At 40.5% G+C, this 26,680-nt stretch overlaps 1 protein-coding gene across 10 annotated transcripts in view; it reads right to left on the reverse strand.

The window, feature by feature from the left end:
* FHIT (fragile histidine triad diadenosine triphosphatase) overlaps positions 1 to 26,680 on the reverse strand; it is a 1,457,066-nt gene that overhangs the window by 833,365 nt on the left and 597,021 nt on the right. Inside the window, exon 2 of one of the 10 annotated variants that reach the window (XM_027587843.2) lies at positions 23,006 to 23,033. The exons of the other annotated variants lie outside the window; for them this stretch is intronic. The gene's annotated coding sequence lies outside the window, so the exon portion shown is untranslated. The remainder of the gene's footprint in view (positions 1 to 23,005; positions 23,034 to 26,680) is intronic. 10 annotated transcript variants of the gene reach the window in all.

Raw genomic sequence — 26,680 nt, forward strand, 5'->3', positions numbered from 1 at the left:
GTAGGGTCTTCGCTCTTCCCTTCTGCCTTAGGCTGTTTCTCTTTCTTTCTTTTTTAAGATTTTATTTATTTGACAGAGAGAGAGAGAGAGAGCAAACAGGGGGAGCAGCAGGCAGAGGGAGAGGGAGAAGCCAGCTCCCCACTGAGCAAGGAGCCCAATGCAGGACTCCATCCCAGGACGCCAGGATCACGACCTGAGCTGAAGGCAGACGCTTAACTGACTGAACCACCCAGGAGCCCCTGGGCTGTCTTTCTGAAGGTGAACTGCTCTTCCTCTATTCTTCCAACTGTATTCTTCTTCAGTATTTCTCCTCCTCCCTGGACGTTTTGTGGGAATCTACAGTCCCACACATGCCACCAGGACATCAGGGGAGCCATCATGGGGCACCCACGGGGCTAAGCACAGTGAGGCTACTGTGAGGACAGGATATGAAAAAAATCAAGACGTTGGCCTTGCCAAGAAAAGGGATCATTACAGTTCAATTCACCTGCACTAAGATCTGAGCCAGAACTGGGCAGCTAAGACCCAGAAGCTAAGACAACAAGAAAAAAGCCAGGAGCCAATAGCAACCAACTGAGGGGTCAGAAGCAGCTGGCATCAAGAAAGTGGACAAAGGTGAGCAGAAAGGAGAGGAATCAGAGGAAAGTGAACTCTCCGTAGGGAGATTAAGGCAAGGACACCTTGTTAACTATTGTTTTCTTTATACTGAGCTCCAGCAAACCTCAGCAAGCCATGTCTTAAAGGGAAAGAATGTGGAAGGTCACCAAGCCTTTCTGTCCAACATGTATTTTCCTTTGCAACACCATCTATATATAGTAAAGCACTTGCATCTCATGTAAAGGATAATAAAACAATGTCAGCAACTTCCTCCTCTATGGCTCAGAAAAACTCTCTTCCTTCCATTTGTCTTCAATCTCACCTCTGCTATCGATTCCTCTACTAATTTTTATCTTTCCATTTGTCTTCAATCTCACCTTTGCTATTGATTGCGCTACTAATGTTTATGTTTCTGTTTCTCACAAATAAAAGTCTGCTCAACCATGTTACACTCCCAAATGACCAACTTCTTCTCCAGTCATCAACCACAGAAGCTCTTGAAAGAATCTTCTGAACCCCCAGTCTCTGCTATCTCCTCAGCCAAATACAAAGTTGGCTTCTTCCCTCTGCCATACTAATAGAATTGCTGTCCAAGGTCACTAATGATGGCCTCAGGCCCAAACCTGACGCCTTCCTTCAATCCTCACAGGACACATGCTCTCCTGGCCCATCTTGACTTTCTTCAACCTTGGCCTTTCTGACCCTGCACTCACCTTCAGGACCACGCTTCTTCAGCTTAGCTATTTATTATTTTTGCAGTCTCACCCATTCCCCCTTTCCCCATCTTTCAGTCTCCTCCGCTATGGAAACTTGACCTAGTCTCCAAAAAAATCCATGCCAGTTGCCATTTCCTTCCAGATCTCTAGAAACAGACAAGATTAAGTCCTCCTTTGCTGTTTTTGGTATTTGAATTACTCCTGCAGCAGCTTCCTTTGCAACCTCACAGTAAAGTAATCTGCATCCCTGTGTTCCACCTCTCCCTTAGTCTGCAGGCTCCTTGAAAGGAAAGATTCAACCTTATCTATCTTTGTAACTCCAGGTCTAAAAATAGAACCGGACACATAACAGGTATGGGCTCTGGAGTCTGACGTCTATAGATTGAGCATGGGAATGGTTCCTACTTCACAGCACAATGCCCAGCATGCTGGCTGTTATCATCATCATCAAGAGATGAGAGTTAAATTCTACTAACCTAATAATATGAAGACAGGTGTGAGCATTGTTCCCCTGTGAATTTTCTGCAGTATCTGATTTCAGGTAGTTCAGTGTAAAAAAAAAAAAAAAAGTGCTTTTAATTACCCGGAAGATACCAAAAATCAAATTTATCAGATATTTCTGATGCTCTCAGTTTTGTACAAAGTGTTTATTAAATTACTTTTTATACAGCACCATTTCTATCTCATTTCCTATAGAACCATAGAATGTCTATGTATGCTGGAAGGGAAGGGGAAGAAATACTGAGGAAATGAGAGGAAAAGGGGCAGGTACACAGGAAATAGTCAAGGTCAACTGCAGATAACACTGATACGGAGAAAAGGATGGGGCAAGATTTTTCTCACAATCCTACATCCCAGAGCCCTCAACACTTTCACTGACTTTCAGTAACAATGGTGAGAACTTCTGCTATAAAATTACTTTTACAACAGCTAAGAGGCCTCAATGTTTAACTATTATGACATATATAGGAGTATGGTATTATTTTACAGGCAAGAAACTGGGACTCATAGCCGTCCAAAAGCTTACTGAAAGTTCTGCATTCAGAAAGCAGCAAAATCGGCATCTGAACTCTGGTCTTTCAAATTCAAGAGCCCTTCCCCCCTCTTAATCATATCTACACCACCTCTCCAAAAGATCACATGAGGAAGTAATTAATCACTACTCAAAGAAATCATCCAGCTCTTCCTCCATGACAAATGAGGGGTTAGATTCTAGGAGGGTCCAAGTGAAGTATAAACCTAAATCCTTGGTTTCCAACAGCAAGGAAATGCGGGGAATTAAGACACTTAAGTGTTTGCATTTAAGGGTAACTCTTAGGTCCCTCTTCTAATGAAGTCTGAATGGAAGTGAACCAAAACTGAGGTTATCAACTAATTAGGCTTCATTCTTTTGCTTTATATGGAACCCCCCTCTTAAAGTCCCAAAGGACCAAGCTATGCAATTTATATGTGAAGAAGCTAAAACCAACCAAGAGACATTGAGCAAAGAGTCCTAGTCTTCTAGCCAAGAGGAACAATAACAACACTAGATTGCCAGATACAAAGAAAGAAGGAATACAAAAGAGGTTCAAAACAAAGGAGTGTTCATAGCTGTTGCTATCGGGAAGGCTTCATAGAGAAACCGGCATTAGAGCTAAGGATACTTAGATCATATTCTTTCATCCTAAAATTGTAAAAAGGTCGGAAAAGATGTACAATTTTAAGGACCTACCATCCGAGTTACGTTGTACAAATGTTAATTCCAGCCTTCATACCGCAGAGCATATAAGAACTTCATATTCAGAAACAATTAGATGATTTTTGAACAATTTAAAGAAAAGACATTTTCCAGATTAATAGATAGCAGTTGAGTAAATGTGTTCCTTGCTTAGAAATCCCAGAAATAATTATCAGCATAAAAGGTAACCATCAAGCAAAATGTTGACAATTTTTCAAATTGGGTTTTCTCTCCTCTCAGAGTTATTAATAAACTTACAACATTTTGGTTAAAATATTCATTCACAGGGAATAGTAATTTATCCAAAGTGAATAGAATTATAATATTTAAACATGTATTTTGCCAACAAAAATTAATTTGGGTTGAGTTTTTTAGCATACATAATTCCACTGGGCAACAAAAGTCACTTCATCTTCCATCTTGTCAGAAGAGCAAAGAAAAGCAAGTACAATTTTAAATGTTTAATTAGAAGCAAAATCAAGTTTATATAATGATATACCACATGGCTAGCAAGTAATAAAGATAAACATCTTTGTACATTATCAACACTGAGAAACACTGTCCAATTTCACCTTGTTTACAGATGGCAGAAAGAAACTTCTATAGCATTAAATGGCTTTTCAGAGACCACTTCTGAGTTTGGTTGGTGTTGGTGGTGGTTTTTTTCCCCAAGAACTTGGGGTTGGGATAATTTGAAGCATTAGAGTTTTGACAGTGACATTTCCTCGTAATTGAGAGAAGTTTGTGAAGTTCAGACACGATTGTGTTTGCCTTTAGCAAACACACCATTCACATTTTGAGAAAAACTGCTGATGCAGTCCTAATGAAACTGTTCCAGCCCTGCTAAATCACCGACAGATGTGCTTGCCTGCCAAGGGATTTCCCTCGGAATGTTCTCATTTTCTTCTATCTGTTTAGAGAAAGTTCATTTAAAATCTGTTAAAATGTATTAATGTGCAGCGTTGCATTATAGCTTGCTGTGGGCATACTGGTAAAAGAGGAGTTACGTCAAGACTAGCACTGGGATATCTACCAAAAACTTAAGAAATCCATCCAAACCAGAAACCTTCTCTGTCCCCAGCCTTCCAGAAGGGAGGCCTCATCTGGTCCACAGAACTTATACCGCATAATTTCATAGAGTGTTCCAACAGAAAGGGGCTCATCTATTCCCCCACGCCCATTTAAAAATATGTCTGTGGCTGACACTGCCATCTAGAGAGATTAAGTGACTTGTTGACAGTCACCAGGTCAGTTGTCCAGTGACGATGGGGCCACCTGCAAATACCAGTTTAATGGAGAAAACAAAAGGTAGTTTTTACCCATTAGTTTTGCACAAGGGATGAGGCTCAAAGATCCTCTGAGTATGGAGCTAAAACTTTTATTCTATTATCAAATCAATGTGTTCTACAGGTCCTATGGTGACTATGGAGGAATCTAATTTTGGAAACTTCATTAGAGTTGCAAACACCTTAACCATTGCGGGGAGGATTAACACAGCTTTCTTTAGTGAATTAAAATTGATTTGTGGGTGTTGGTGTAAGTGTTTAAGACAATATCACGAAGATGGTACCTCCAAGGAAGTAAAATGTTTAATTCTTCAATTTAAAAAAGCCCAGTTTTTTTTTCTCTTTTTTTTTAAATGAATGCAATACTCAAGTCTAAATGGAACTGGTAACCACACTCATTCCTGGATCAATGTGAATGCCCATCAACTGACTGAAAAGTATAATGAACAGCTATTATTCTTACCTATCTCAACTCCCTTCCTTTGGGGCAGGATTTCCCCCCCACCCTCGGTGCTATTGACATTTGGATCAGATACTTGTTTGTTGTGGAGTGCTGTTCCGTGCATTGTAGATATTCATGTCCTCTACTCACTAGATGCCAGTAGCACCATCTCCCCAGTTAGGACAACCAAAATGTCTCCAGACATTGCTAAATATCTCCTACTGGGGGAGGGGGGGGTAGGACAAATCACCCCGTTGAGAACCACTGCTCCAAGAGGCCTTCCTTGCTGCACTGATGGGACTGCCATCCACATCATGTGCCCAGTAGCTACTTAGAGCTTGCAACCTCACAGTCAGGGCTTCCCAGTGTCCACCATTCTGTCCTGCTGAGGGTACCAGTTGCCAGCTCTTCTTCCCCAGGAAGAATATACTACCCAGCATCCTCTCAAACCTCACCTTTTCCCCTTGCCTAAGTCATTCAAAGTGCATAACTGCTTACAACTAAGGAAATCTACCTAATAAAGAGCTAAGCAGAAAATAATCATCCCAATAACCCCCCTTTCTTTTTTTCCTCTTCTTTCTTTTCTTTTTATTGTACTATATGAGAAGATGGATGCTGGCTGAACCTATTATGGTAATCATTCCACAATCTATGTAAATCAAACCATCATGCTGTGTGCCTTAAACTTATACACTCATGTATGCCAATTATTTCAATAAGGCTGGAAACAAATCGAATGCAAAAAAATATTATTTTCATTTGTGTGGGTAAAAAAAATTTTAATGCATTTGTTATATATTAATAGTACAATGAGACAGAAGCATTAGAATCACACTGCCCAAAAAAACTTAACAAAAATAGCAAGGAAATGTTAAGAATTTTGAAAGACTACCATGTAACCACCATCTATAAAATCAGCAAAGTAGTAGGTGATTTTGCTAAAAATTTTTATTTATTTGACAGAGAGAGAGTGTGTGTGTCCAAGCAGGGGGAGCAGCAGAGGGAGAGGGAGAAGCAGATTCCCCACTGTGCAAAGAGCCTGATGCAGGGCTTGATCCCAGGACCCTGGGATCATGACCTAAGCCAAAGGCAGACACTTAACCTACTGAGCCACTCAGGCACCCCTTAAAATTTTTTAAACTATAAGAAAAGAAAATGAAGATTCTGGTATCGTCAACTTCATCAACTCTCGTTACCCCAGCCTTCCACACACCCAGAAGCAGCATGAAAGAAAGAAAGGAAGTACAAAGAATGCTTAGAATTCTCAAAAATACTCTCGAAGTTGTAAAGGTCGGGACTGAGGGAAGAAGGGGCATGATGACAGAAACCTGGATAAATTCAAGGAATACAGCTTTATTACAGAAGCCCCTTCATATTATTTTAAGACCCTGCCAGGGGTGCCTGGGTAGCTCAGTTGTTAAGCATCTGCCTTTGGCTCAGGTCATGATCCCAGGGTCCCGGGATTGAGCCCCACATCCGGCTCCTTGCTCTGTGGGAAGCCCGTTTCTCCCTCTCTCACTCCCCCTGCTTATGTTCCCTCTCTTGCTGTGTCCCTGTCAAATAAATAAATAAAATCTTAAAAAAAAAAAAAAAGACCCTGCCAATATGTACTACTGTGTACATGTGTACATACTGATGTTCTTCATGTGAAAAGATGCTCTCTCCGGGAAATCAATTAGAAAATGGCATCCTGCCCCCCCCCCCCACCTCACTCTGGGCTGAAGCAGCCCTGCAACAGGAACAATCTTTGTGAGCAGAATGCAGACTGGATTTTAGTCCCCACTCAAGCCCCCTCAGCCAGGTGCCCTTAATGTAGGGACAACCTGCACAACAGTCCATGACAGCCCGGCCAACAGCGGCAGGAAGGGCCATCAGGGCCTGCTGATTTCCAGAGCAACATGCCAAGTGAAGGAAAGTGGTCCAGTACAAAGGTGCAGAAGAGTCCTGGTTGAGGAATGGGCCCAGGATATTTAACAGGATCTCAGAAGATAGCGCAGGGACAGGATATTTAATGCAGTTTCAGGAGACACAGCAGGGCGCAGATCTCCAAGCATGGGCTGTGCTCTGCTCCACCACAGCTTTCTATTCCCACATCTGCACAATCTCTATTGCAGTGGCTTTCAAATTTTAAGAGGCACCAAAATCACCTGGAATGCTAATGAAAACATAGATTGCTGGGCCCAATCTCCAGAGTTTCTGACTTGATAAGGTTGAGGTGGGGTCCAAGAATTTCCTTCAGGGAGGCAGAGCAAGATGGCGGAGGAGCAGGAGACCTGGATTTCATCTGGTCTCAGGAATTCAGCTGAATAGGTATCAAACCATTCTGAACACCTACGAACTCAACAGGAGATCGAAGAGGAGAGTAGCAACAACTCTCTGAACAGAGAAGTGACCACTTACTGGAAGGTAGGACGTGCAGAGAAGTGAATCCGAGGCAATATTCGGGAGGATAGATGGCGCGGGAGGGGGCCTCCGTGGGCCGCTTCTGGCAAGTGCTAGAGCCGCGGAGCACAAAATCGGAACTTTTAGAAGTCAGTTCCGCTGAGGGACGTCACTCTAGTGGCTAAGTGGGAGGTGGAAACCTCGTGGGACAGTGTGGTCTCAGGACCCTCGGGGTCCCAGAAAGACCGGGGGTGCCTGAGTGCGGCAGAGCTCCCGGGTATCAGAGCAGGGAAGCCGGCTGCAGAGACGGAGCCGAGGCGCGGGCTCTCAGCTCGGGGTGGCCATAAACTGTGATCCGTGGCCCAGTCAGGCCACTGCTCCTCCAGCAGGGACCCAACAAGCAGCAGAGCCGGGGAGACTCCCCTTCCTCCCCGGGGAGGAGTGGCGCGGAAGCGCACCGCAGGGATCTGCTGGGTTTGGAGACTCCACACGGGGGTTGGGTGCCAGAGATAGAAACGCTTAGTCACAGGAGTGTGGCCGGAGACCGGGGAGATGGGAGTAACTGACTGCTTTCCCCTGGGGACGCACTGAGGAGTGGGGCCCCGAGTTCTTGGCTCCTCCAGGCAGAGATTGGGAGGCCACCATTTTCACTCTCATCCTCCAAAGCTGTACTAAGAGCTTGCAGGGAACAAAAGCTCCTGAGAGCAAACCCGAGCAGATTGCTTAGCCCAGACTCACAGGGGGCGGGGCAATTCCGCCTTCGGCAAAGACATTTGGCAACCACGGCAACAGGCCCCTCCCCCAGAAGATCAGCACGAACAGCCAGCCAAGACCAAGTTTACCGATCAAGGAGAACAGGAGAACTCTGGCGCTAGGGGAATACTGCACATAGAATTCATGGTTTTTTACCATGATTCATTAGTTTTTCAAGGTTAATTTTTTTAACTGTTTTTTTTAATTTTTCTTTTTCCCTTTTTCAACCAACATCTTATCAATCCCTTTTAAAAAATTTTTTTATTTTCATTTTTAGAGTCATATTCTATCCCATCATAGTAGTTGCCCTTCTTTTTGGCATATATATTTAAGTTGTTCACTCTTTAAAATTTTGAGATACAGTTCCTTCTAACAGATCAAAATATACCCTAAATCTCTAGTGTATGGCTTTGTTCTAGTATCCTGACTGATGACATTCTCTCCCTTTTTTTATTATTTAATCTTCTTCTTTCTTTTTTCAAACAACCTATCAATTCCTTTTATAAAATCTTTTATAATTTTCATCTTTACATTCATCTTCCATCCCTTCATTGTATCAACCCTTATTTTGTACATATATAAGTCTTTCTTTCTTTACAATTTTAGGAGGCACTATCTTCTAACAGATCAAAATACACCCAAAATCTCGTGTATGGTACTGATCTATGCACCAGCCTGATCATATTTGATCATATTCTGTTTTTTTCTTTTGTTTTCTTTTTGTTTGTTTTTATCTTTTCCTTTTTCTTTTCTTTTTTTTCCCTCTTCCTTTTTTCTTTCTTTCCCTTTCTTTTCCCCTGGTTTCAGGTCTCTTCTGATTTGTTTAGAGTATATTTTCTGGGGACGTTGTTAACCTGTTAGCATTTTCTTCTCTCATTCATCTATTCTACTCTGGACAAAATGACAAGATGAAAGAAATCACCTCAGCAAAAAAACAAGAGGTAGTACCGTCTGCCAGGGACCTACTCAATACGGACATTAGTACGATGTCAGACCTAGAGTTCAGAATCATGATTTTAAAGATACGAGCTGGGCTTGAAAAAAGCATGGAAGTTATTAGAGACACCCTTCCTGGAGAAATAAAAGAACTAAAATCTAACCAAATCGAAATCAAAAAGGCTATTAATGAGGTGCAATCAAAAATGGGGGCACTACTGCTAGGATAAATGAGGCAGAAGAATCAGTGATATAGAAGACCAAATGATGGAAAATAAAGAAGCTGAGAAAAAGATAAACAACTACTGGATCACGAGGGCAGAATTCGAGAGATAAGCTATACCATAGATGATACAACATTAGAATAATTGGGATCCCAGAAGAAGAAGAAAGAGAGAGAGGGGCAGAAGGTATATTGAAGCAAATTATAGCAGAGAACTTCCCTAATGTGGGGAAAGAAACAGGCATCAAAATCCAGGAGGCACAGAGAACCCCTCTCAAAATCAATAAAAATAGGTCAACACCCCAACATCTAATAGTAAAACTTACGAGTCTCAGAGACAAAGAGAAAATCTTGAACGCAGCTCAGGAGAAGAGATATGTAACCTAAAAAGGTAGAAATATTAGATTGGCAACAGACCTATCCACAGAGACCTGGCAGGCCAGAAAGGACTGGAATGATATCTTGAGAGCACTAAATGAGAAAAATATGCAGCCAAGAATACTATATCCAGCTAGGCTCTCATTGAAAATTGAAGGAGAGATAAAAAGCTCCCAGGACAAACAAAAACTAAAGGAATTTGCAAACATGAAACCAGCCCTCCAAGAAATATTGAAAGGGGTCCTCTAAGCAAAGAGAGAGCCTAAAACCAGCATAGACCAGAAAGGAACACAGACAATATACAGTAACAGTCACCTTACAGGCAATACAATGGCACTAAATTCATATCTTTCAATAGTTACCCTGAATGTAAATGAGCTAAATGCCCCAATCAAAAGACACAGGCTATCAGATTGGATTAAAAAACAAGACCCATCGATATGCTGTCTGCAAGAGACTCATTTTGGACCCAAAGACACCCCCAGATTGAAAGTGAGGGGGTGGAAAACCATTTACCATGCTAATGGACACCAAAAGAAAGCTGGGGTGACAATCCTTATATCAGACAAATTAGATTTTAAAACAAAGACTGTAATAAGAGATGAGGAAGGACACTATATCTTACTTAAAGGGTCTATCCACCAAGAAGATCTAACAATTGTAAATATCTATGCCCCTAACATGGGAGCAGCAAATTATATAAGGCAATTAATAACGAAAGCAAAGAAACACATTGACAACAATACAATAATAGTGGGGGACTTTAACACCCCCCTGACTGAAATGGACAGATCATCTAAGCAAAAGATCAACAAGGAAATAAAGACTTTAAATGACACACTGGACCAAATGGACTTCACAGACTTATTCAGAACATTCTATCCCAAAGCAACGAATACACATTCTTCTCTAGTGCCCATGGAATATTCTCCAGAATAGATCACATCCTAGGTCATAAATCAGGTCTCAACTGGTACCAAAAGATTGGGATTATTCCCTGCATATTTTCAGACCACAATGCTTTGAAACTAGAACTCAATCCCAAGAGGAAAGTCAGAAAGAACTCAAATACATGGAGGCTAAACAGCATCCTATTAAAGAATGAATGGGTCAACCAGGAAATTAAAGAAGAATTAAAAAAATTCATGGAAACCAATGAAAATGAAAACACAACTGTTCAAAATCTTTGGGATACAGCAAAGGCAGTCCTGAGAGGAAAGTATATAGCAATACAAGCCTCTCTCAAGAAACAAGAAAGGTCTCAAATACACAACCTAACCCTACACCTAAAGGAGCTGGAGAAAAAACAGCAAATAAAGCCTAAACCCAGCAGGAGAAGAGAAATCATAAAGATCAGAGCAGAAATCAATGAACTAGAAACCAAAAGAACAGTAGAACAGATCAACAAAACTAGGAGCTGGTTCTTTGAAAGAATTAACAAGATTGATAAACCCCTGGCCAGACTGATCAAAAAGAAAAGAGAAATGACCCAAATCAACGAAATCATGAATGAAAGAGGAGAGATCACAACCAACACCAAAGAAATACAAACAATTATAAGAACATATTATGAGCCACTACATGCCAGCAAATTAGATAATCTGGAAGAAATGGATGCATTCCTAGAGATGTATCAACTACCAAAATTGAACCAGGAAGAAAGAGAAAACCTGAACAGACCTATAACCACTAAGGAAATTGAAGCAGTCATCAAAAATCTCCCAACAAACAAAAGCCCAGGGCCAGACGGCTTCCCAGGGGAATTCTATCAGACATTTCAAGAAGAATTAATACCTATTCTCCTGAAACTGTTCCAAAAAATAGAAATGGAAGGAAAACTTCCAAACCCATTTTATGAGGCCAGCATTACCTTGATCCCAAAACCAGTCAAAGACCCCATCAAAAAGGAGAAATCAGACCAATATCCCTGATGAACATGGATGTAAAAATTCTCACCAAAATTCTAGCCAATAGGATCCAACAGTACATTAAAAGGATTATTCACCATGACCAAGTGGGATTTATCCCTGGGCTGCAAGGTTGGTTCAACATCCACAAATCATTCAACATGATACAATATAGTAACAAAAGAAAGAACAAGAATCATATGATCCTCTCAATAGAGGCAGAAAAAGCATTTGACAAAGTACAGCATCCTTTCTTGATCAAAACTCTTCAGAGTATAGGGAGAGAGGGTACATACCTCAATATCATAAAAGCCATCTATGAAAAACCTACAGCCAATATCATTCTCAATGGGGAAAAGCTGAGAACTTTCCCCCTAAGGTCAGGAATGTGGCAGGGATGTCCACTATCACCACTGCTATTCAACATAGTATTAGAAGTCCTAGCCACAGCAATCAGACAACAAAAAGAAATCCAAGGCATCCAAATTGGCAAAGAGGAAGTCAAACTCTCACTCTTTGCAGATGATATGATACTTTATGTGGAAAACCCAAAAGACTCCACCCCAAAACTGCTAGAACTCCTACAGGAATTCAGTAAACTGGCAGGATATAAAATCAATGCACAGAAATCAGTGGCATTCCTATACACCAACAACAAGACAGAAGAGAGACAAATCAAGGAGTTGATCCCATTTACAATTGCACCCAAAACCATAAGATACCTAGGAATAAATCTAACCAAAGAGGCAAAGGATCTGTACTCAGAAAACTATAAAATACTCATGAAAGAAATCGAGGAAGACACAAAGAAATGGAAAAACCTTCCATGCTCATGGATTGAAAGAACAAACATTGTGAAGATGTCAATGCTACCTAGAGCAATCTACACATTCAATGCAATCCCCATCAAAATACCATCCACTTTTTTCAAAGAAATGGAACAAAGAATCCTAAAATTTGTATGGAACCAGAAGAGACCCCGAATAGCCAGAGGAATGTTGAAAAAGAAAAGCAAAGCTGGCGGCATCACAATTCCGGACTCCCAGCTCTATTACAAAGCTGTCATCATCAAGACAGTATGGTACTGGGACAAAAACAGACACATAGATCAATGGAACAGAATAGAGAGCCCAGAATTGGACCCTCAACTTTATGGTCAACTAATCTTCGACAAAGCAGGAAAGAATGTCCAATGGCAAAAAGACAGTCTCTTCAACAAATGGTGTTGGGAAAATTGGACTGCCACATGCAGAAGAATGAAACTGGACTATTTCCTTATACCACACACAAAAATAGACTCCAAATGGTTGAAAGACCTAAACGTGAGACAGGAGTCCATCAAAATCCTAAAGGAGAACACAGGCAGCAACCCCTTCGACCTTAGCTGCAGCAACTTCTTCCTAGAAACATCGCCGAAGGCAAGGGAAGCCAGGGCAAAAATGAACTCTTGGGATTTCATCAAGATAAAAAGCTTTTGCACAGCCAAAGAAACAGTCCACAAAACCAAAAGACAACCGACAGAATGGGAGAAAATATTTGCAAATGACATATCAGATAAAGGGCTAGTATCCAAAATCTATAAAGAACTTATCCAACTCAACACCCAAAGAACAAAGAATCCAATCAAGAAATGGGCAGAAGACATGAACAGACATTTTTTCAAAGAAGACATCCCAATGGCCCACAGACACATGAAAAAGTGCTCAACATCGCTCGGCATCAGGGAAATCCAAATCAAAACCTCAATGAGATACCACCTCACACCAGTCAGAATGGCTAAAATTAACAAGTCAGGAAACAACAGATGTTGTCAGGGATGCAGAGAAAGGGGAACCCTCCTACACTGTTGGTGGGAATGCAAGCTGGTGCAACCACTCTGGAAAACCGTATGGAGGTTCCTCAAACAGTTGAAAATAGAGCTACCATCCGATCCAGCAATTGCACTACTGGGTATTTACCACAAAGATACAAATGTAGGGATCCGAAGGGGTACGTGCACCCCAATGTTTATAGCAGCAATATCCACGATAGCCAAACTGTGGATAGAGCCAAGATGTCCATCGACAGATGAATGGATAAAGAAGAGGTGGTGTATATACACAATGGAATATTATGCAGCCATCAAAAGGAATGAGATCTTGCCATTTGCAACGATGTGGATGGAACTGGGGGGTGTTATGCTGAGTGAAATAAGTCAATCAGAGAAAGACATGTATCATATGACCTCACTGATATGAGGAATTCTTAATCTCAAGAAACAAACTGAAGGTTGCTGGAGTGGTGGGGTTGTGGGAGGGATGGGTGGCTGGGTGATAGACAGTGGGGAGGGTATGTGCTATGGTGAGCACTGTGAATTGTGCAAGACTGTTGAATCACAGATCTGTACCTCTGAAACAAATAATGCAATATATGTTAAGAAAAAAAAAAGAAGAAAATAGCAGGAGGGGAAGAATGAATGGGAGTAAATTGGAGGGGGAGACGAACCATGAGAGAGGATGCACTCTGAAAAACAAACTGAGGGTTCTAGAGGGGAGGGGGCTGGGGGGATGGGTTAGCCTGGTGATGGGTATTAAAGAGGGCACGTTCTGCATGGAGCACTGTGTTTTATGCACAAACAATGAATCGTGGAACACTACATCAAAAACTAATGATGTAATGTATGGTGATTAACAACAATAAAAAAAATTAAAAAAAAAAAAAAGAGTTTCCTTCATTATGATGCTGCTGGTCCCAGGACCACACTTTGAAAACCAGCCACCTTTAGAAAAGTAGGCAAAAAGCAACATCCAGTTCTCAAACTTAGGTCTCGGAATTTGGAAGACAAAGTAGTCCCAAATAATCTGAAAAGGAGCCAAGGGAGATCCATTTACACCAGTTTGGAAATAAACATAAACACCCATCTTACTAGCAAGAGGGATACAAAGAGAAGGCATGCTTATCTAGCAGGCAGACAAGTCACGAGTCAGGGATGGAAAGGTGTGAGGAAGTGAGGGGCATCATGCAAAGGACAGACGAAGAGTTCAGCTGGAAGTAAATATAACCCATAGAAGAGACACAAGTTCCCCATGAGTGCTTTGTAATATTAAAGAACTTAATAAGAATATTCAATGAGAGTTCAGAGCTGAGAAGATAAAAGGAAATTCCAGAGCTAAGCAAACACTCTGAAAAATATTATGTACCACTGAAGATCTAATAAATAAATTAGAAACAGAAGTGGGAAAAAAGTCAAAGCTAACAACCAAATTAACAGAATGATGACAAAACTCAATATAATGATTGCATAAGGAAAAAGCAAGAAACTTGTTAAAGCAAACAGAAGGCAAAGCATTAATTTGGAAGACAGAGAAAGTAATCCAACAAAAGAGCAACTGGTATTCCCTGAAACAGTGGACCAGGAAGAGGAACACTGAGTTATTACACAGAAACCTGTCCCTAAAGGAGGAAGAGCTATAACCATAGGTGGAAATGATATATCATATTGAGGGGGAAAAAATGTAAGAACCAGCATTAAGACATCCTAATTAATCTATCAGACATCGAGGATAAAAGTAGAGTTATTCAGGCATCAAGAAGAAGGAAGCAAGTCAGCTTCAACAGGGAAAAAGAATCAGCCTGGCCTGACACCTTCCATAGCAACATCCAATCTCTGAAAATCATGTGGCAAAATCTGTAAGCTTCAGTGGGAAAGAAAAGGGAACCCAAGAATATCATATCAGCCAAGTTGTTATTCAACTTGGAAAATCATGGAAATAACTAAATAATTTGGGCCACAAAAGGAGAGGAATTGAGACTATAGTAGGACTCTGACCATGCAGATACAAAGACCTTGGTCAACTGCTGGTTGTCCTGGAAACAGGATTCTAACCATTATACTGAGATAAAATCACATGTTAAAAAGGAAAACAGTAATTAGAGTTGGAGGCCATATGCAGAGCCTAACTCTAACTTGGGAGATGCTCTAGGCGGAGCTTCAGATGTATTTTTGCCACAAATAATTAGTCCTGAAGGGGAAGGATTTAGTTTATGTATGAAAGGGTCAGGTTGAAATGGCATGCTCAAGAGTAATGCTATTCTGAGTGTTGCTTCTCCTGGAAACTCTGACCAAGGCAGTGGAGGTAGCAAATTATGCAGGTGCATATAGCCTGATTCCACTCACTAGTTTCTTCTCTATGTAGTAAATGGCATGAATAGGAAACAAAGCAGTGCATGCTATTGGTGTCCTATGTGATTGGCCATGGGACTGAAGAGATCTCTGCTCACTCTCCCCACCCCACTTCAATAGCCCAGGCGGTGTGAACCTATGCAGAGTGGACAGTAAGCAAGAACCAACACATTTACATAATATCACACTCACTTTATGAATAACATTCTGCTTTTATCATGTTGATTTCACAGATTCCACATCTACCAGGAGGAACTGTATTCAGAGAGTAAGTAACCCATCCACAGTCTATCTGAAACAAGAGCTTCCTGACTTCATTCAGACTCCTTTCTGTTTGCTTGGGATTTCTCTCTTCTCTGAAACATTTTGGTTGGGAATTTTTTAAATGATTTCTATGCTTGTGTAAGTACTTTTCTCATATCTAAATTATGGATTCTGTGCTCAAGCGCGTGTACGCGTGCATGCACGCACACACACACACACAATATAAACAAGAAAGGAAGATAATTTTCCTCAAATAATAATGTCCATGAATTGAAAGCCTGGAATATAGCTTAATATGGTTTGGTTTGGTGCATTCTACAGAGCTGGCTTTGTAAATTAAAGGTGTGATCCCTTGAAATCACTGTAATAAAAGTGATTTGAAATCATACTACTGACAGTCATAATAGAAACACATGCCTCCTTACCACTCATAGCTCAGTCTGATGAGAACAAATCAATAGGGTGAAATGCTCGCGGCTTCTTAGAGAAAGGTTCCACCTGACAGATATCAGGAGATCAAATATTTACACTGCTTAGGACCAAGAAGTGTATGGATTAGGACCTACTTGAAAAGGCAGCAAGAGAAGGATAGAAGCCTATCCTGTGAGGCTTTTGGTCACTATTCCTTTATTTAACTTTCAATTTGTTCATCTCCTGTCTCTGTCCTGCAAGTTAAAACTGTACCAATAAAAGACATCAAGGAAATCTTGGTCCAGTGGTGGAAACAATTAATACATGATTTTGAGATATTGTTCTGCCAGAGGTGTGCACAGGGGGTGCTAGGGGAACACAATGAAGGGGTACCTATTTTTGCCCTTCTAAGGGGGTTTTGAGGAGGTTGTCTGAAGTAGCCGTTAGAAACAGACAATTAAAGGGGATGGAAGAGGAGAAGAGAAAAAGCAAGGACCTCCAAGACTCTGGGCATGTGAACTTCTTATATGACATAGTATTCAGTCACTCTATCATAGATAATAAGTTTCCAAGGGAAGCCCATCCTACATACCATTCTAGAAATCAGAGGATGTTATTATCCAAATTTACCTGGCTACTTTTAAGGTGGCCCAAGCTCTAATTTCTCAAGGATGATATTCTTTTTGCCCATAATTGTTACTGGAGCCAGAGGTACCAAGTCTTTCTACCTAATTTCCTGCCCAGTGAAGAATTCTCCTTTATGACGTTCCTAACGGATGTTCAGCCAATTTCTTGTTAATTTTTGGCTCCTTCGCCTCTATTTCCTTTTTGTTACAGCATGCTAATTCCCTTTTGGGAAATCTCCCCCTGTTGTAGATAGTCTTTGTAGGATAGTAAATTCAGTGCCCTACCATTTCACTACAGGATTTGAAGAGATCCCCAGAGACCTCTGGTAGATGTTCTGCTATCCCCATTCTACATGGACAAAGGATAAACATGTAACCTAAACTCAGCCAGCCAGCTCTTCCCTTCCAGAACTTTAAATCCTAAGTAGGGTGACACACCACTCATTTGTCCACATTACTATGGCCTCTCAACAGTCAAGTAGAATCCATCTTGATTCCTTTCCTTTTTCTAAGCCTGGTCCTGCTGCATGCATCTTACTCTCTTAATTCCTGGATAACCTTCTAATAAATTCCATTTTAACTTATGTTAGCCCGAGCTGCTCTCTATTACCTGCTGCCAAAGAACTTTAATTCTGCTTGAATCCTTCTACTCATGGGAATATCACTACTTTGTGAGGCTTTTTATCCCACGGGTATACCTCTGAATTTGCTACAGTTATTAATTCAAGCTAAAATCAGCTGCCCTATTACTAGGGTCTGTCATCAGTAACTAGAAAAAAAAAATTTTAGTCCTTCTATACGATAACCACCTTAGTACCTGAGGACAGTAAGTAATTACCAATAACCACACCACAAAAAACAAGTCATCCCTTTCTCAAGTTGGAAACCACCAGCTTCTTTTCTAACACAATGTAAAGTCCCCAGACCACAGAAATCAGAGATTTGGATTGTTGATGGGCATCTTAATCATTCTCATGGGGTCCCAGGAAAGTAAGAAGGCACTTCCTCAAAGAGTCTCTTTCAAAGAGAGTACTTCCATGTTTATTGTCTGCAAGGGTAGGGGAATGGTAGAATTCGTTGATAGGACACAGAAGGTCTTCCTATCATATAACTATTAGGTTTCTCTGTATTCCTCTCCAGTCTGCCCTCAATTAACGGTATATTATCTTCTCTACTGGAGTTGGGATAATTGGTGGTTATTTTCAGAGCAATTCATCAGGATGATTGAGATTGATTCTTTTTAATTGAGGTAGCGGAGGTGTTGAACATTTGTTGGGTACTGAGTAAATGTTGCTAGGACTGCAATTTCCCAAACCACCTGTCTGATAAACATCATGTCCTCAACATTTGCAGACAATCCAATGTCTCTCCTCCCCCATTCAAGTATTCCCCCTTCTCATTCTAATATCTACTCTATCTACAAGTTTATGATATGATTCTATATTCACTTCACTACTTCTGAAAAACATTTGTCTGTAAAAATACATCTATTCTTGAGCAACAGGGGGTCAGAAACCTGTTTTCATGACAATCAGAGGAAAAACAAGGGATGGACAGAGAAGAGCCCTTGTTGTCTATAGGCCTCACAGTCTGATGCTCATGCAGCTTCCTCCTGCTGCATCTCCTTAGTCCTTTCGCAAAGAGTGAGGATTTAGGGCAAGTAACTCCCCCATTCCAGAAAGAAAGCAGCTCCGCTTAGAGTACCATGCTTCCCTATGACAGAGTTTTCAAAGGAGCATAGTGTAATGGCCATCTTCTCTCTTGCCTGTTCACACACAGGATGACTTCTCTCCTTTCCTCCTCTCCTTTCTTCCTCGAGGAAGAAAGGGGCAAGGGGACAGACTCCCTAATAGTCACCCACAGAATTAAACAGATTCACCCACCCAGCATCTTCCTGGGAGCAAGTATTTTCTTGTGTTCTCTTTAAAATATTCCTATGAGAAGGTAAAAGCTAGACATACTACAATGAGTGAACAGTAGGTTTTACCCAGAAGCTTTGTTCTCCTACCACCAGCTCAGAGCAGCTCACAGTGGACAAGTGGTTCCTACAGGTGCGGGAAGAGGGGGGTCACACACCACAGGGACACACAGAAGGGGAATGCAGGCACTGCCCCGAGGTGGTGTTAAACAACATTAAATCACGTGGTGAGACCTGTACTTGCTTAAACTCCTATTCAATCCTTTTTTATTATATAAAGGGGAAAGCTTCAATATGGTGCCACATGTCTTAATCAGCTGTCTAACACTTGGGAGTCTCCCCTTTTAACAAAGGGAAAATAGGCCTCAGGTTCAGAGCCATTATCGGGAAACAGCATCTACCTTGAATTAATTTGTGATAATTTACTTTCACTAAGTATTTTTGTGTTTCCTTTCTCATTGTGGTAGGTGGCATGATTTCCCATTTAAAATAGTGGCAGGGTTTCCTTTCAAAACTTATGGTTTAAAAGTGAGCTAATTCAAAGAAATAGTAAATATACAATAATATATTAAATATATCAGTGCCATATACAGATATGGCAAAAACTATATGGGACACACGGATGACTCTCCTGCCACTTTCGGGATTAATGCATGATTAGATCCTGTTGCTTCCAAACCTCTTCAAAGGAAAGAGCATTCCACCTGACAGGTGTGTGAACTCACACCTTGCCCATGTACGGGAGCATAGGAAATCCAAAAAATCCACAAGCACTGTTGTTATCCTGCTACTGCCTATGGAACCTTTTCTTTCTGATGAGAAAGCATTTTTCATAATTCTGCCCACTCAGCTCAGGCAGGTATATCTCCCTGCCGCACATATAATACACCCATCCATTTCTACCTGAACAGCCTTCTTTATGTTGTACCCCCTAACCCTCCTGCTGGAATGTGCTTCAAAGGCTTCCTTTCTTAGGTGCCACACCAGAAAAAGCTTCCACTCTTCCTTGCGTCAAGACCAGAGCTCTTGCTATCACTTCCACATGCTGCATACTCAAAGTATGTGTATGTAAGAAAGAACTTTATTCCAAGACTTTGTTTGCAGAAGGAAAGTAGAGTGATTGAATACATTGTTCTACAGTGATTTTAATTGTCACTCTAATCTGATCAGTCTCTAACCAGCTAATCAGTATTTAATCGGTTGCTTTAATTTTATCACAAAGCAGCTAGGATGCAGCTGTGGCTAGACATGACACAAATAAATAAAATGCATTATTATTTTTATTATATTTATGCATATGAGTCTTATTTCACTTTTGTCAAAACTAGACTCACTTTCACTCCACTAGTAATTTGTATTAAACCGGTATTGAGCATTTGCATGGTAAAAACAGAAATGTCTATTCATTGCCAAGTATAAGTTATATAATAAGTTGTTAGATGTACCCACCTTCCTTTTCCAAATAGTCTTGTGATTCATTTAAATATTTGTACAGTGCTTCAATCACTGACATTGTTTCTATTAATTAATGATACCAGGGTTTAGTTCTAAGGAATAAATAAATGTAAAAATAGATAAAACAGAACAAGTTCATCCTACAAAAGGAATCTGCCTTGATCACCCTGAAGTATAATTCCAAATGTTGCCACACAATTAATTCCCCAGAGAATAAGGCCCGGAAGCATTAATAAAACTCTGACCAGTTTAGATTTGAACATGGGTACAATAGGTTCCAAAGCCCTATGTAAGTATTTGAACAACTTGACCTTATTTCAGCTTCTTCCAAAAACTATCAGGGACAACCATAGAATCAACATGAGAAATTATTAGGGACACACACAGTGCCTACCTAAAAGGGCCCAGAAAACTACCACAAAGTTAAAAACGATATTAACAATAAAATCACAACACCTCAAGACTGCTCTCTGGACCTCTGACATCGTTGCTGCATGACCTCCAGGCCAGTTACTCTTAAGTCTCAATTTTTTGATCTGTAAAATGGGAGTGGTAACAGCTGCTCACACATTAGCATGAGGTTTAAATAAGACAATTACATGAGGCTCTAGCCAAGGGGTCCAACTGCTCCTTTGGCTACTGGGATCTCTGGGGCTTATTCAGCACAGCCAGTGCTGCTCACCTCCTGGTCTTCTCTTCATCCTGCTGAGATTCACTAATCCACCAAATGCTCATTGAGTACCTCTGGTGGACCAGCCACTATATGAGCCCACCAGCTACACAACACTGAAGGTCCAGTTTGAAAGAAAAAGCCATTTCTCCCATGAGAGGGTGACTAGATTTGCCTTTAGATAAAACATGCTAGGGAGATATTTGTGTCAAAATCAAGATCAAGCCACCTATGGAAATATTCTATGGAACCATTAAGTAAGAAATGGCCCTTAGTCCAAGGTTCTCTTTTCTGTCTGATGAAGGAACAGTGCGTGTTATTTATATAGTATTGTGGCAGTTCTGAAGCATTATTTTGTGTAGCAACATTCAAACCCATTCTGGACTAGGCCTAAAGATCTACCTGCCTGAATATCACTACCCCATCACTGAACCACGGAGTTCATCTACCAGAAAGAAGATGGCCAACAAAAAATCTCTATATAGAACAAATCAGCTAGTAGCTTGGTTTCATTCTTGTTCTGGATCTTTAAACTGGTTCTCCCCACATGCAAGCTGGCTGCAAGCTGGTGCAGCCACTCTGGAAAACAGGATGGAAGTTCCTCACAATGTTGAAAATAGAGCTACCCCATGACCCAGCAATTGCACTATTGGGTATTTGCCCCAAAGATACAAATGTAATGATCTGAAGAGGAATCTGCACCCCAACGTTTATAGAAGCAACGTCCACAATAGCCAAACTATGGAGAGAGCCCAGATATCCATCGACAGATGAATGGATAAAGAAGATGTGGTGTGTATACACACACACACACACACACACACACACACACACACACACACACACACACACAGAGAGAGAGAGAATATTATGCAGCTATCAAAAAGAAGAAATCTTGCCATTTGCAACAATGTGGATGGAACTAGAGGATATTATGCTAAGCAAAATAAGTCAATCAGAGAAAGACAATTATCATATGATCTCACTGATATGTGGAATTTGAGAAGCAAGACAGAGGATCACAGGGGAAGGGAGGGAAAAATGAAACAAGATGAAACCAGAGAGGGAGACAAACCATAAGAGACTCTTAATCTCAGGAAACAAACTGAGGGTTGCTGGAGTGGAGGGGAGTGGGAGGGATGGGGTGGCTGGGTGATGGACACTGGGGAGGGTATGTGTTGTAATGAACACCAGGTATTACATAAGACTGATGAATCACAGACCTGTACCTCTGAAACAAATAATACATTATATGTTAAAAATATATATATAAAATAAAATAAAATAGACTAAAAAGAGAGGAGCGGTCAAAGAGAAAGGTGAATTCTCATGCAAAAGAAAAATGAATTATGAACTAACTATGAAATCCTGAATACAAGTCACATATTCTCTGATCTTCATTCTCCAGTTCATGTGAATTGAGAGTCACCTAAATTGCCTTACATAGAAATGATCATACATACATACATGTATCATCACAGCAAAAATATGTCTTTTATTGAAGCCAAAGAAATCTTTTCACCTTCTTCAATTACAACTGAATTACTCCACCAAAGGTACTTGACCTTCCCCGAACAAACAAAAAATAAAACAAAAATACCCCTGTGCTCTGCACTAACAGTAGAGGATAAATATTCAGTTACTGGATAACTTTTAACATGGGGGCAAATGTAAATCCATTGCTTATTAACATCCGTACCCTTCTTATAGCCAGTTTGCCTGTGCTAAGGCTGAAGAAAATAAACTGGGGTGGTGGTAAATGATCATTATACTCCAAAAACATTCAAAGGAAGGAACACCATTTCTCTCCGGCTAGCTAAATCTAAAAAAAAAAAAAAAAAAAAAAAATCTGTGAAAAAAATTACCAAAAGTTCCTATAAAAACTTTAAGACTAGATGACAAAGCATGGCATACAGACCATACTCCCACCTCCTCCCACCATAGCAGGCATTATTAAACAATCACAGAACTCTTTCCACCATGTCTAAACATAACCTTCAAATGCCTCCCAATATAGCATCTCAGGTAAATGCTGGCAACAAATCATACTTGGCATGAATGATAAAAGCTATTTGGAATCCCTGCCTTATGAGCCTGACTCTATTACCCTCAATGCCATTTTGAGTATTAAGAATCAAGAATATCAAAATATCACTACTTACATGAAATAAAATAGGGAGCGCATCCTGCCTGTAGGAACATGGATTGGAATATTAATAGAAGATTTCAACACTGAAACTCTCCAGAAGTTTCCTTCTTATCACTCCACTGTCTAACTTTTGCTCCCTTTGCCCCCTCTTCCCCTTTTAGAGCATAAAGGCCACTTCTAGGTCAGAAGAGTTACAGATTGAGTTCTGGCAAAATGTTGTGGCACCTCAGAGTCTCCCACTTCAGAGGATGAGTGTAATCTTGAGATGGGGCTGTGAATGCAGAGTGAGAGAGATACAAAGGCAACCCATGGCACTGCTGAGCTGGGAGAGTGGGTCTGGTGGTAAGCAGGAAGGGGTCAGGGGGACGCAGTGGGAGGTGGGTTGGGGAGCAAGGAGAGCAACAAAGGAGCCAAAGGAATGGAGTGGAAAGAACAATGGTACACATGAGTGAAGCTTGGGCTTTAGGAAATAAATGTGAAAATTGTGGCTCTTGAATGAAGAGCTCCTTCTCATGGAGTCTGTCTGGCATGTCTTTTCTGACTATAAATACCTTTCCTTCTTCTACCCTCCACCTCTTCTCTCCTTCCTATACTCTCCATCCTCTTTTCGCTCATCTGCCTTTCCATCCACTCATCTTTAACTTCTGTTTCTTCCTTTCTTTTGCCCTCTTTCATCATTCCTTCTTCCCTTCCCCTCTTATTCTGCCTTGTCCAAGCTTTAGACAACTGTGCCCAGCAGCCTCTTGTGGCTAAGGCACTTGTAGCATATTCCCCATGCAGCCCAGCATAGAGGGTACTCAAGAGACAGAAGGCCGGTGGGGTGCCTAGATACTACAAATCAGAGTGAAGTGGAGGCCACCTGAAGGAAGGAGGCAATGAGGTAGTAAGCAGAGATGGAGAAGGTGCATGTCCCGGGCCAGTGTCACAATAAGGTTGGCAGAAAACCAAGAGAATAGAAAACAGCTCAGGCAGGAATTGATGCAGCTGGAAAAAGAGAGAGAGAGAGAGACGTGGCAAGCAAGGAAAGCAGTAGCACTAATGAGCAGTCATGACCAGAAACAGACCTGGAGGATGAAGGTTAACAGGTAGGTGCCCACCAAGGGTAAGAAGCAAAAACCAAAGTGACAAACTGTGGCTCTACAACACTTGACACACAAAAACAGAAGTGTGCCCATTACATGGCAGCACCGTGTGAGGAACTCAGTACATATTTCTTGTTTTACTTGAATTTTTATGGTAATATCACTGTGGAAACGGTGACTGAGACTCAAGAATAACTCATATCAATTTGGGAGCCAGATAAAACCAAATGCCCATTCTAGTCTGACTATAATTTGGACTGACAGTGCAGAAATTCTTTGTTAAAACCACCCTATTGGACCTGAAGGTCAACCCCATAATAGCGGGGTGCCTCAGAGAGTCATTCTTCCTAACTAGTTATCGATTTGTAAAAAATCATGAGTGTCTTATATCAAATGACTGCTCCTGAATTGTTACCTTGGATCAACAGAGAGTAAATATTGGCATTTTCATATGGCAATCTGCTATTGGGGAATAATCTAGCCTTCCTGGAGGGACAGAAATAAAGCACATAACAGTCATTTACCAATCATATAATATTAGACACCAGTAATTTGTCATTCACTACAGTGTTCTAGAATCATTAGAGGAGACATTCAAGTGCTCTCAGACATACCAGGTCTGATCATACAAGAAACACAATTCCTCAGGCTGAATGTACCATGTCTGCATTAAGGTTTCATGACTCTAGACTGAAAGTTAATGACCAGTGCAAACCACCAGGCTGCTACAGTAAAAGAGCAGCAGTAAAAAGGGCCTAATAAATCAGAAATTTAAATGGGATATTCATTTTAGTTATGGTCATTAGAGCAAAGTGATGGTCCAATTTACTTACACAATGACTTACATTGATCATAACAGTATTTTAAGTGATATTATCCATTAATTAATTAAGTAAATATTTGATTAGTACCTACTATGTGCATGATGCTCTACCAGACGATATGAGGCATATTCAGAGATAAAAGAGATAATCTCTACCTTTAAGAGGCTTGTAATCCAATAGAGAAAGAAGACTTTTGCAGAACTCTTGTATGACATTGAATATGACCACATAATGTTAAGAGGTATACAAAGAGAATGCTGCAAGACTATAAAAGGAGAAATGACTTATATGATCACCTTATAAAGAAAGTCAGGTAAGGTTGTATATAGAAAAATCATTTGCACGTATATTAAAGAAAAGGAACAGATTCTGGATAAGCCAAAATTGCAGGGAAAGGATGTCCAGTCATAAAAACAAGTAACATAGATGGGCTGGATGATGTATTGTCAACGCAGAATCACCAACTCCTTCTCAACAATCTACATTGCAAAGCTGATGGTGGGGACTACATTTTCCAGAATACCCTTCCCTGAATGGTTCCTAGTGGAGTCAGCCAATGAGAGAATAGTGAGAAGATATGGAAGGCAAAGAGATGGGAGAATCTATCCTTGGAAGTCAGACAAGTGTATACAAATAAGATCTTCACTTCCCACAAAGAAAGTGGGTTAGAGTGGTTAATTCAGTACGACCCTGCTTTCTGTACTGAAAATATAATGTGTCTCTTAGTTACTAACACCCTTGTCACTGAGCCACAACTGTGGAAACTGCCATTGACTAGATTTTTTTCATATGCTTTATTTGCATGGTAGTTGCCTTAAATACATATATAATATGTTGAATACCTATAGAACCTATTAACATCATATCTCTTATAAACGCACCCCAGATGTGTTGGTGTTTGCTCTGTTTAATTCATTATATGAATCTGAATATAAACAAATATAAACAAAAACAATTCTAAGCCACTATAGGAAATTCATGAAAGCCATACATACCTGGTGTCAAAATATTTCATCACATTTAATGACTACGATGTGTGTATGTTGAATCACTTTCTCCTCCATCCCTTTTGATTTTTTTTAATTATAGAAGCAATATTCTCTTGTAAGTAATAAGTGATTATAGCAGGGGTGAGGGATTTGAAATTAAAAACAATACCATTTGCATTAATATCAAAGTATGCAATACTTAGGTATAAATCAAACAAAATAGGTCCAACATACATATGAGAAAAACAACAAAATTCTGATTCTGAAAGAAATCAAAGCAGATCCAAAAAAAGAGAGAGAAAGAGACAGAGAGAGAAATTCCATGTTACTTGATAGGAAGCCTCAATATTGTCAAGATGGCAGTTCTTCCGAACTTAATCTACAGATTCAGTACAATCTCAATAAAAATCCCAGCAAGGTATCTTGTGGATACCAACAAACTGATTCTAAAGTTAATATAGAAAGGCAAAAGATCAAGAATATCCAACACAATATCGAAGGAGAATAGCAAAGTCAGAAGACTGACACTACTGAACTTCAAGATTTACTACACATCTACAGTAATGAAAACAGTGTGGTATTCGCAAAAGAACAAACAGATCAGTGGAAGATAATTGAGAGCCCAGAAACAGAACCACAGAAATATAGTCAAATGATCTTTGATAATATTTATTTATGAAAGAAAGAGAGAGAGTATGGCGGGTAGGGGCAGAGGGAGAAGGAAAGAGAGAGTATTGCAAGCAGACTCCCTGCTGAGTACAGAGCCCGACTTGGGGCTTGATCCCATGACCCC

This window comes from Zalophus californianus, chromosome 1, assembly GCF_009762305.2.
Source record: "Zalophus californianus isolate mZalCal1 chromosome 1, mZalCal1.pri.v2, whole genome shotgun sequence".
Classification (NCBI taxonomy): Eukaryota; Metazoa; Chordata; class Mammalia; order Carnivora; family Otariidae; genus Zalophus; species Zalophus californianus.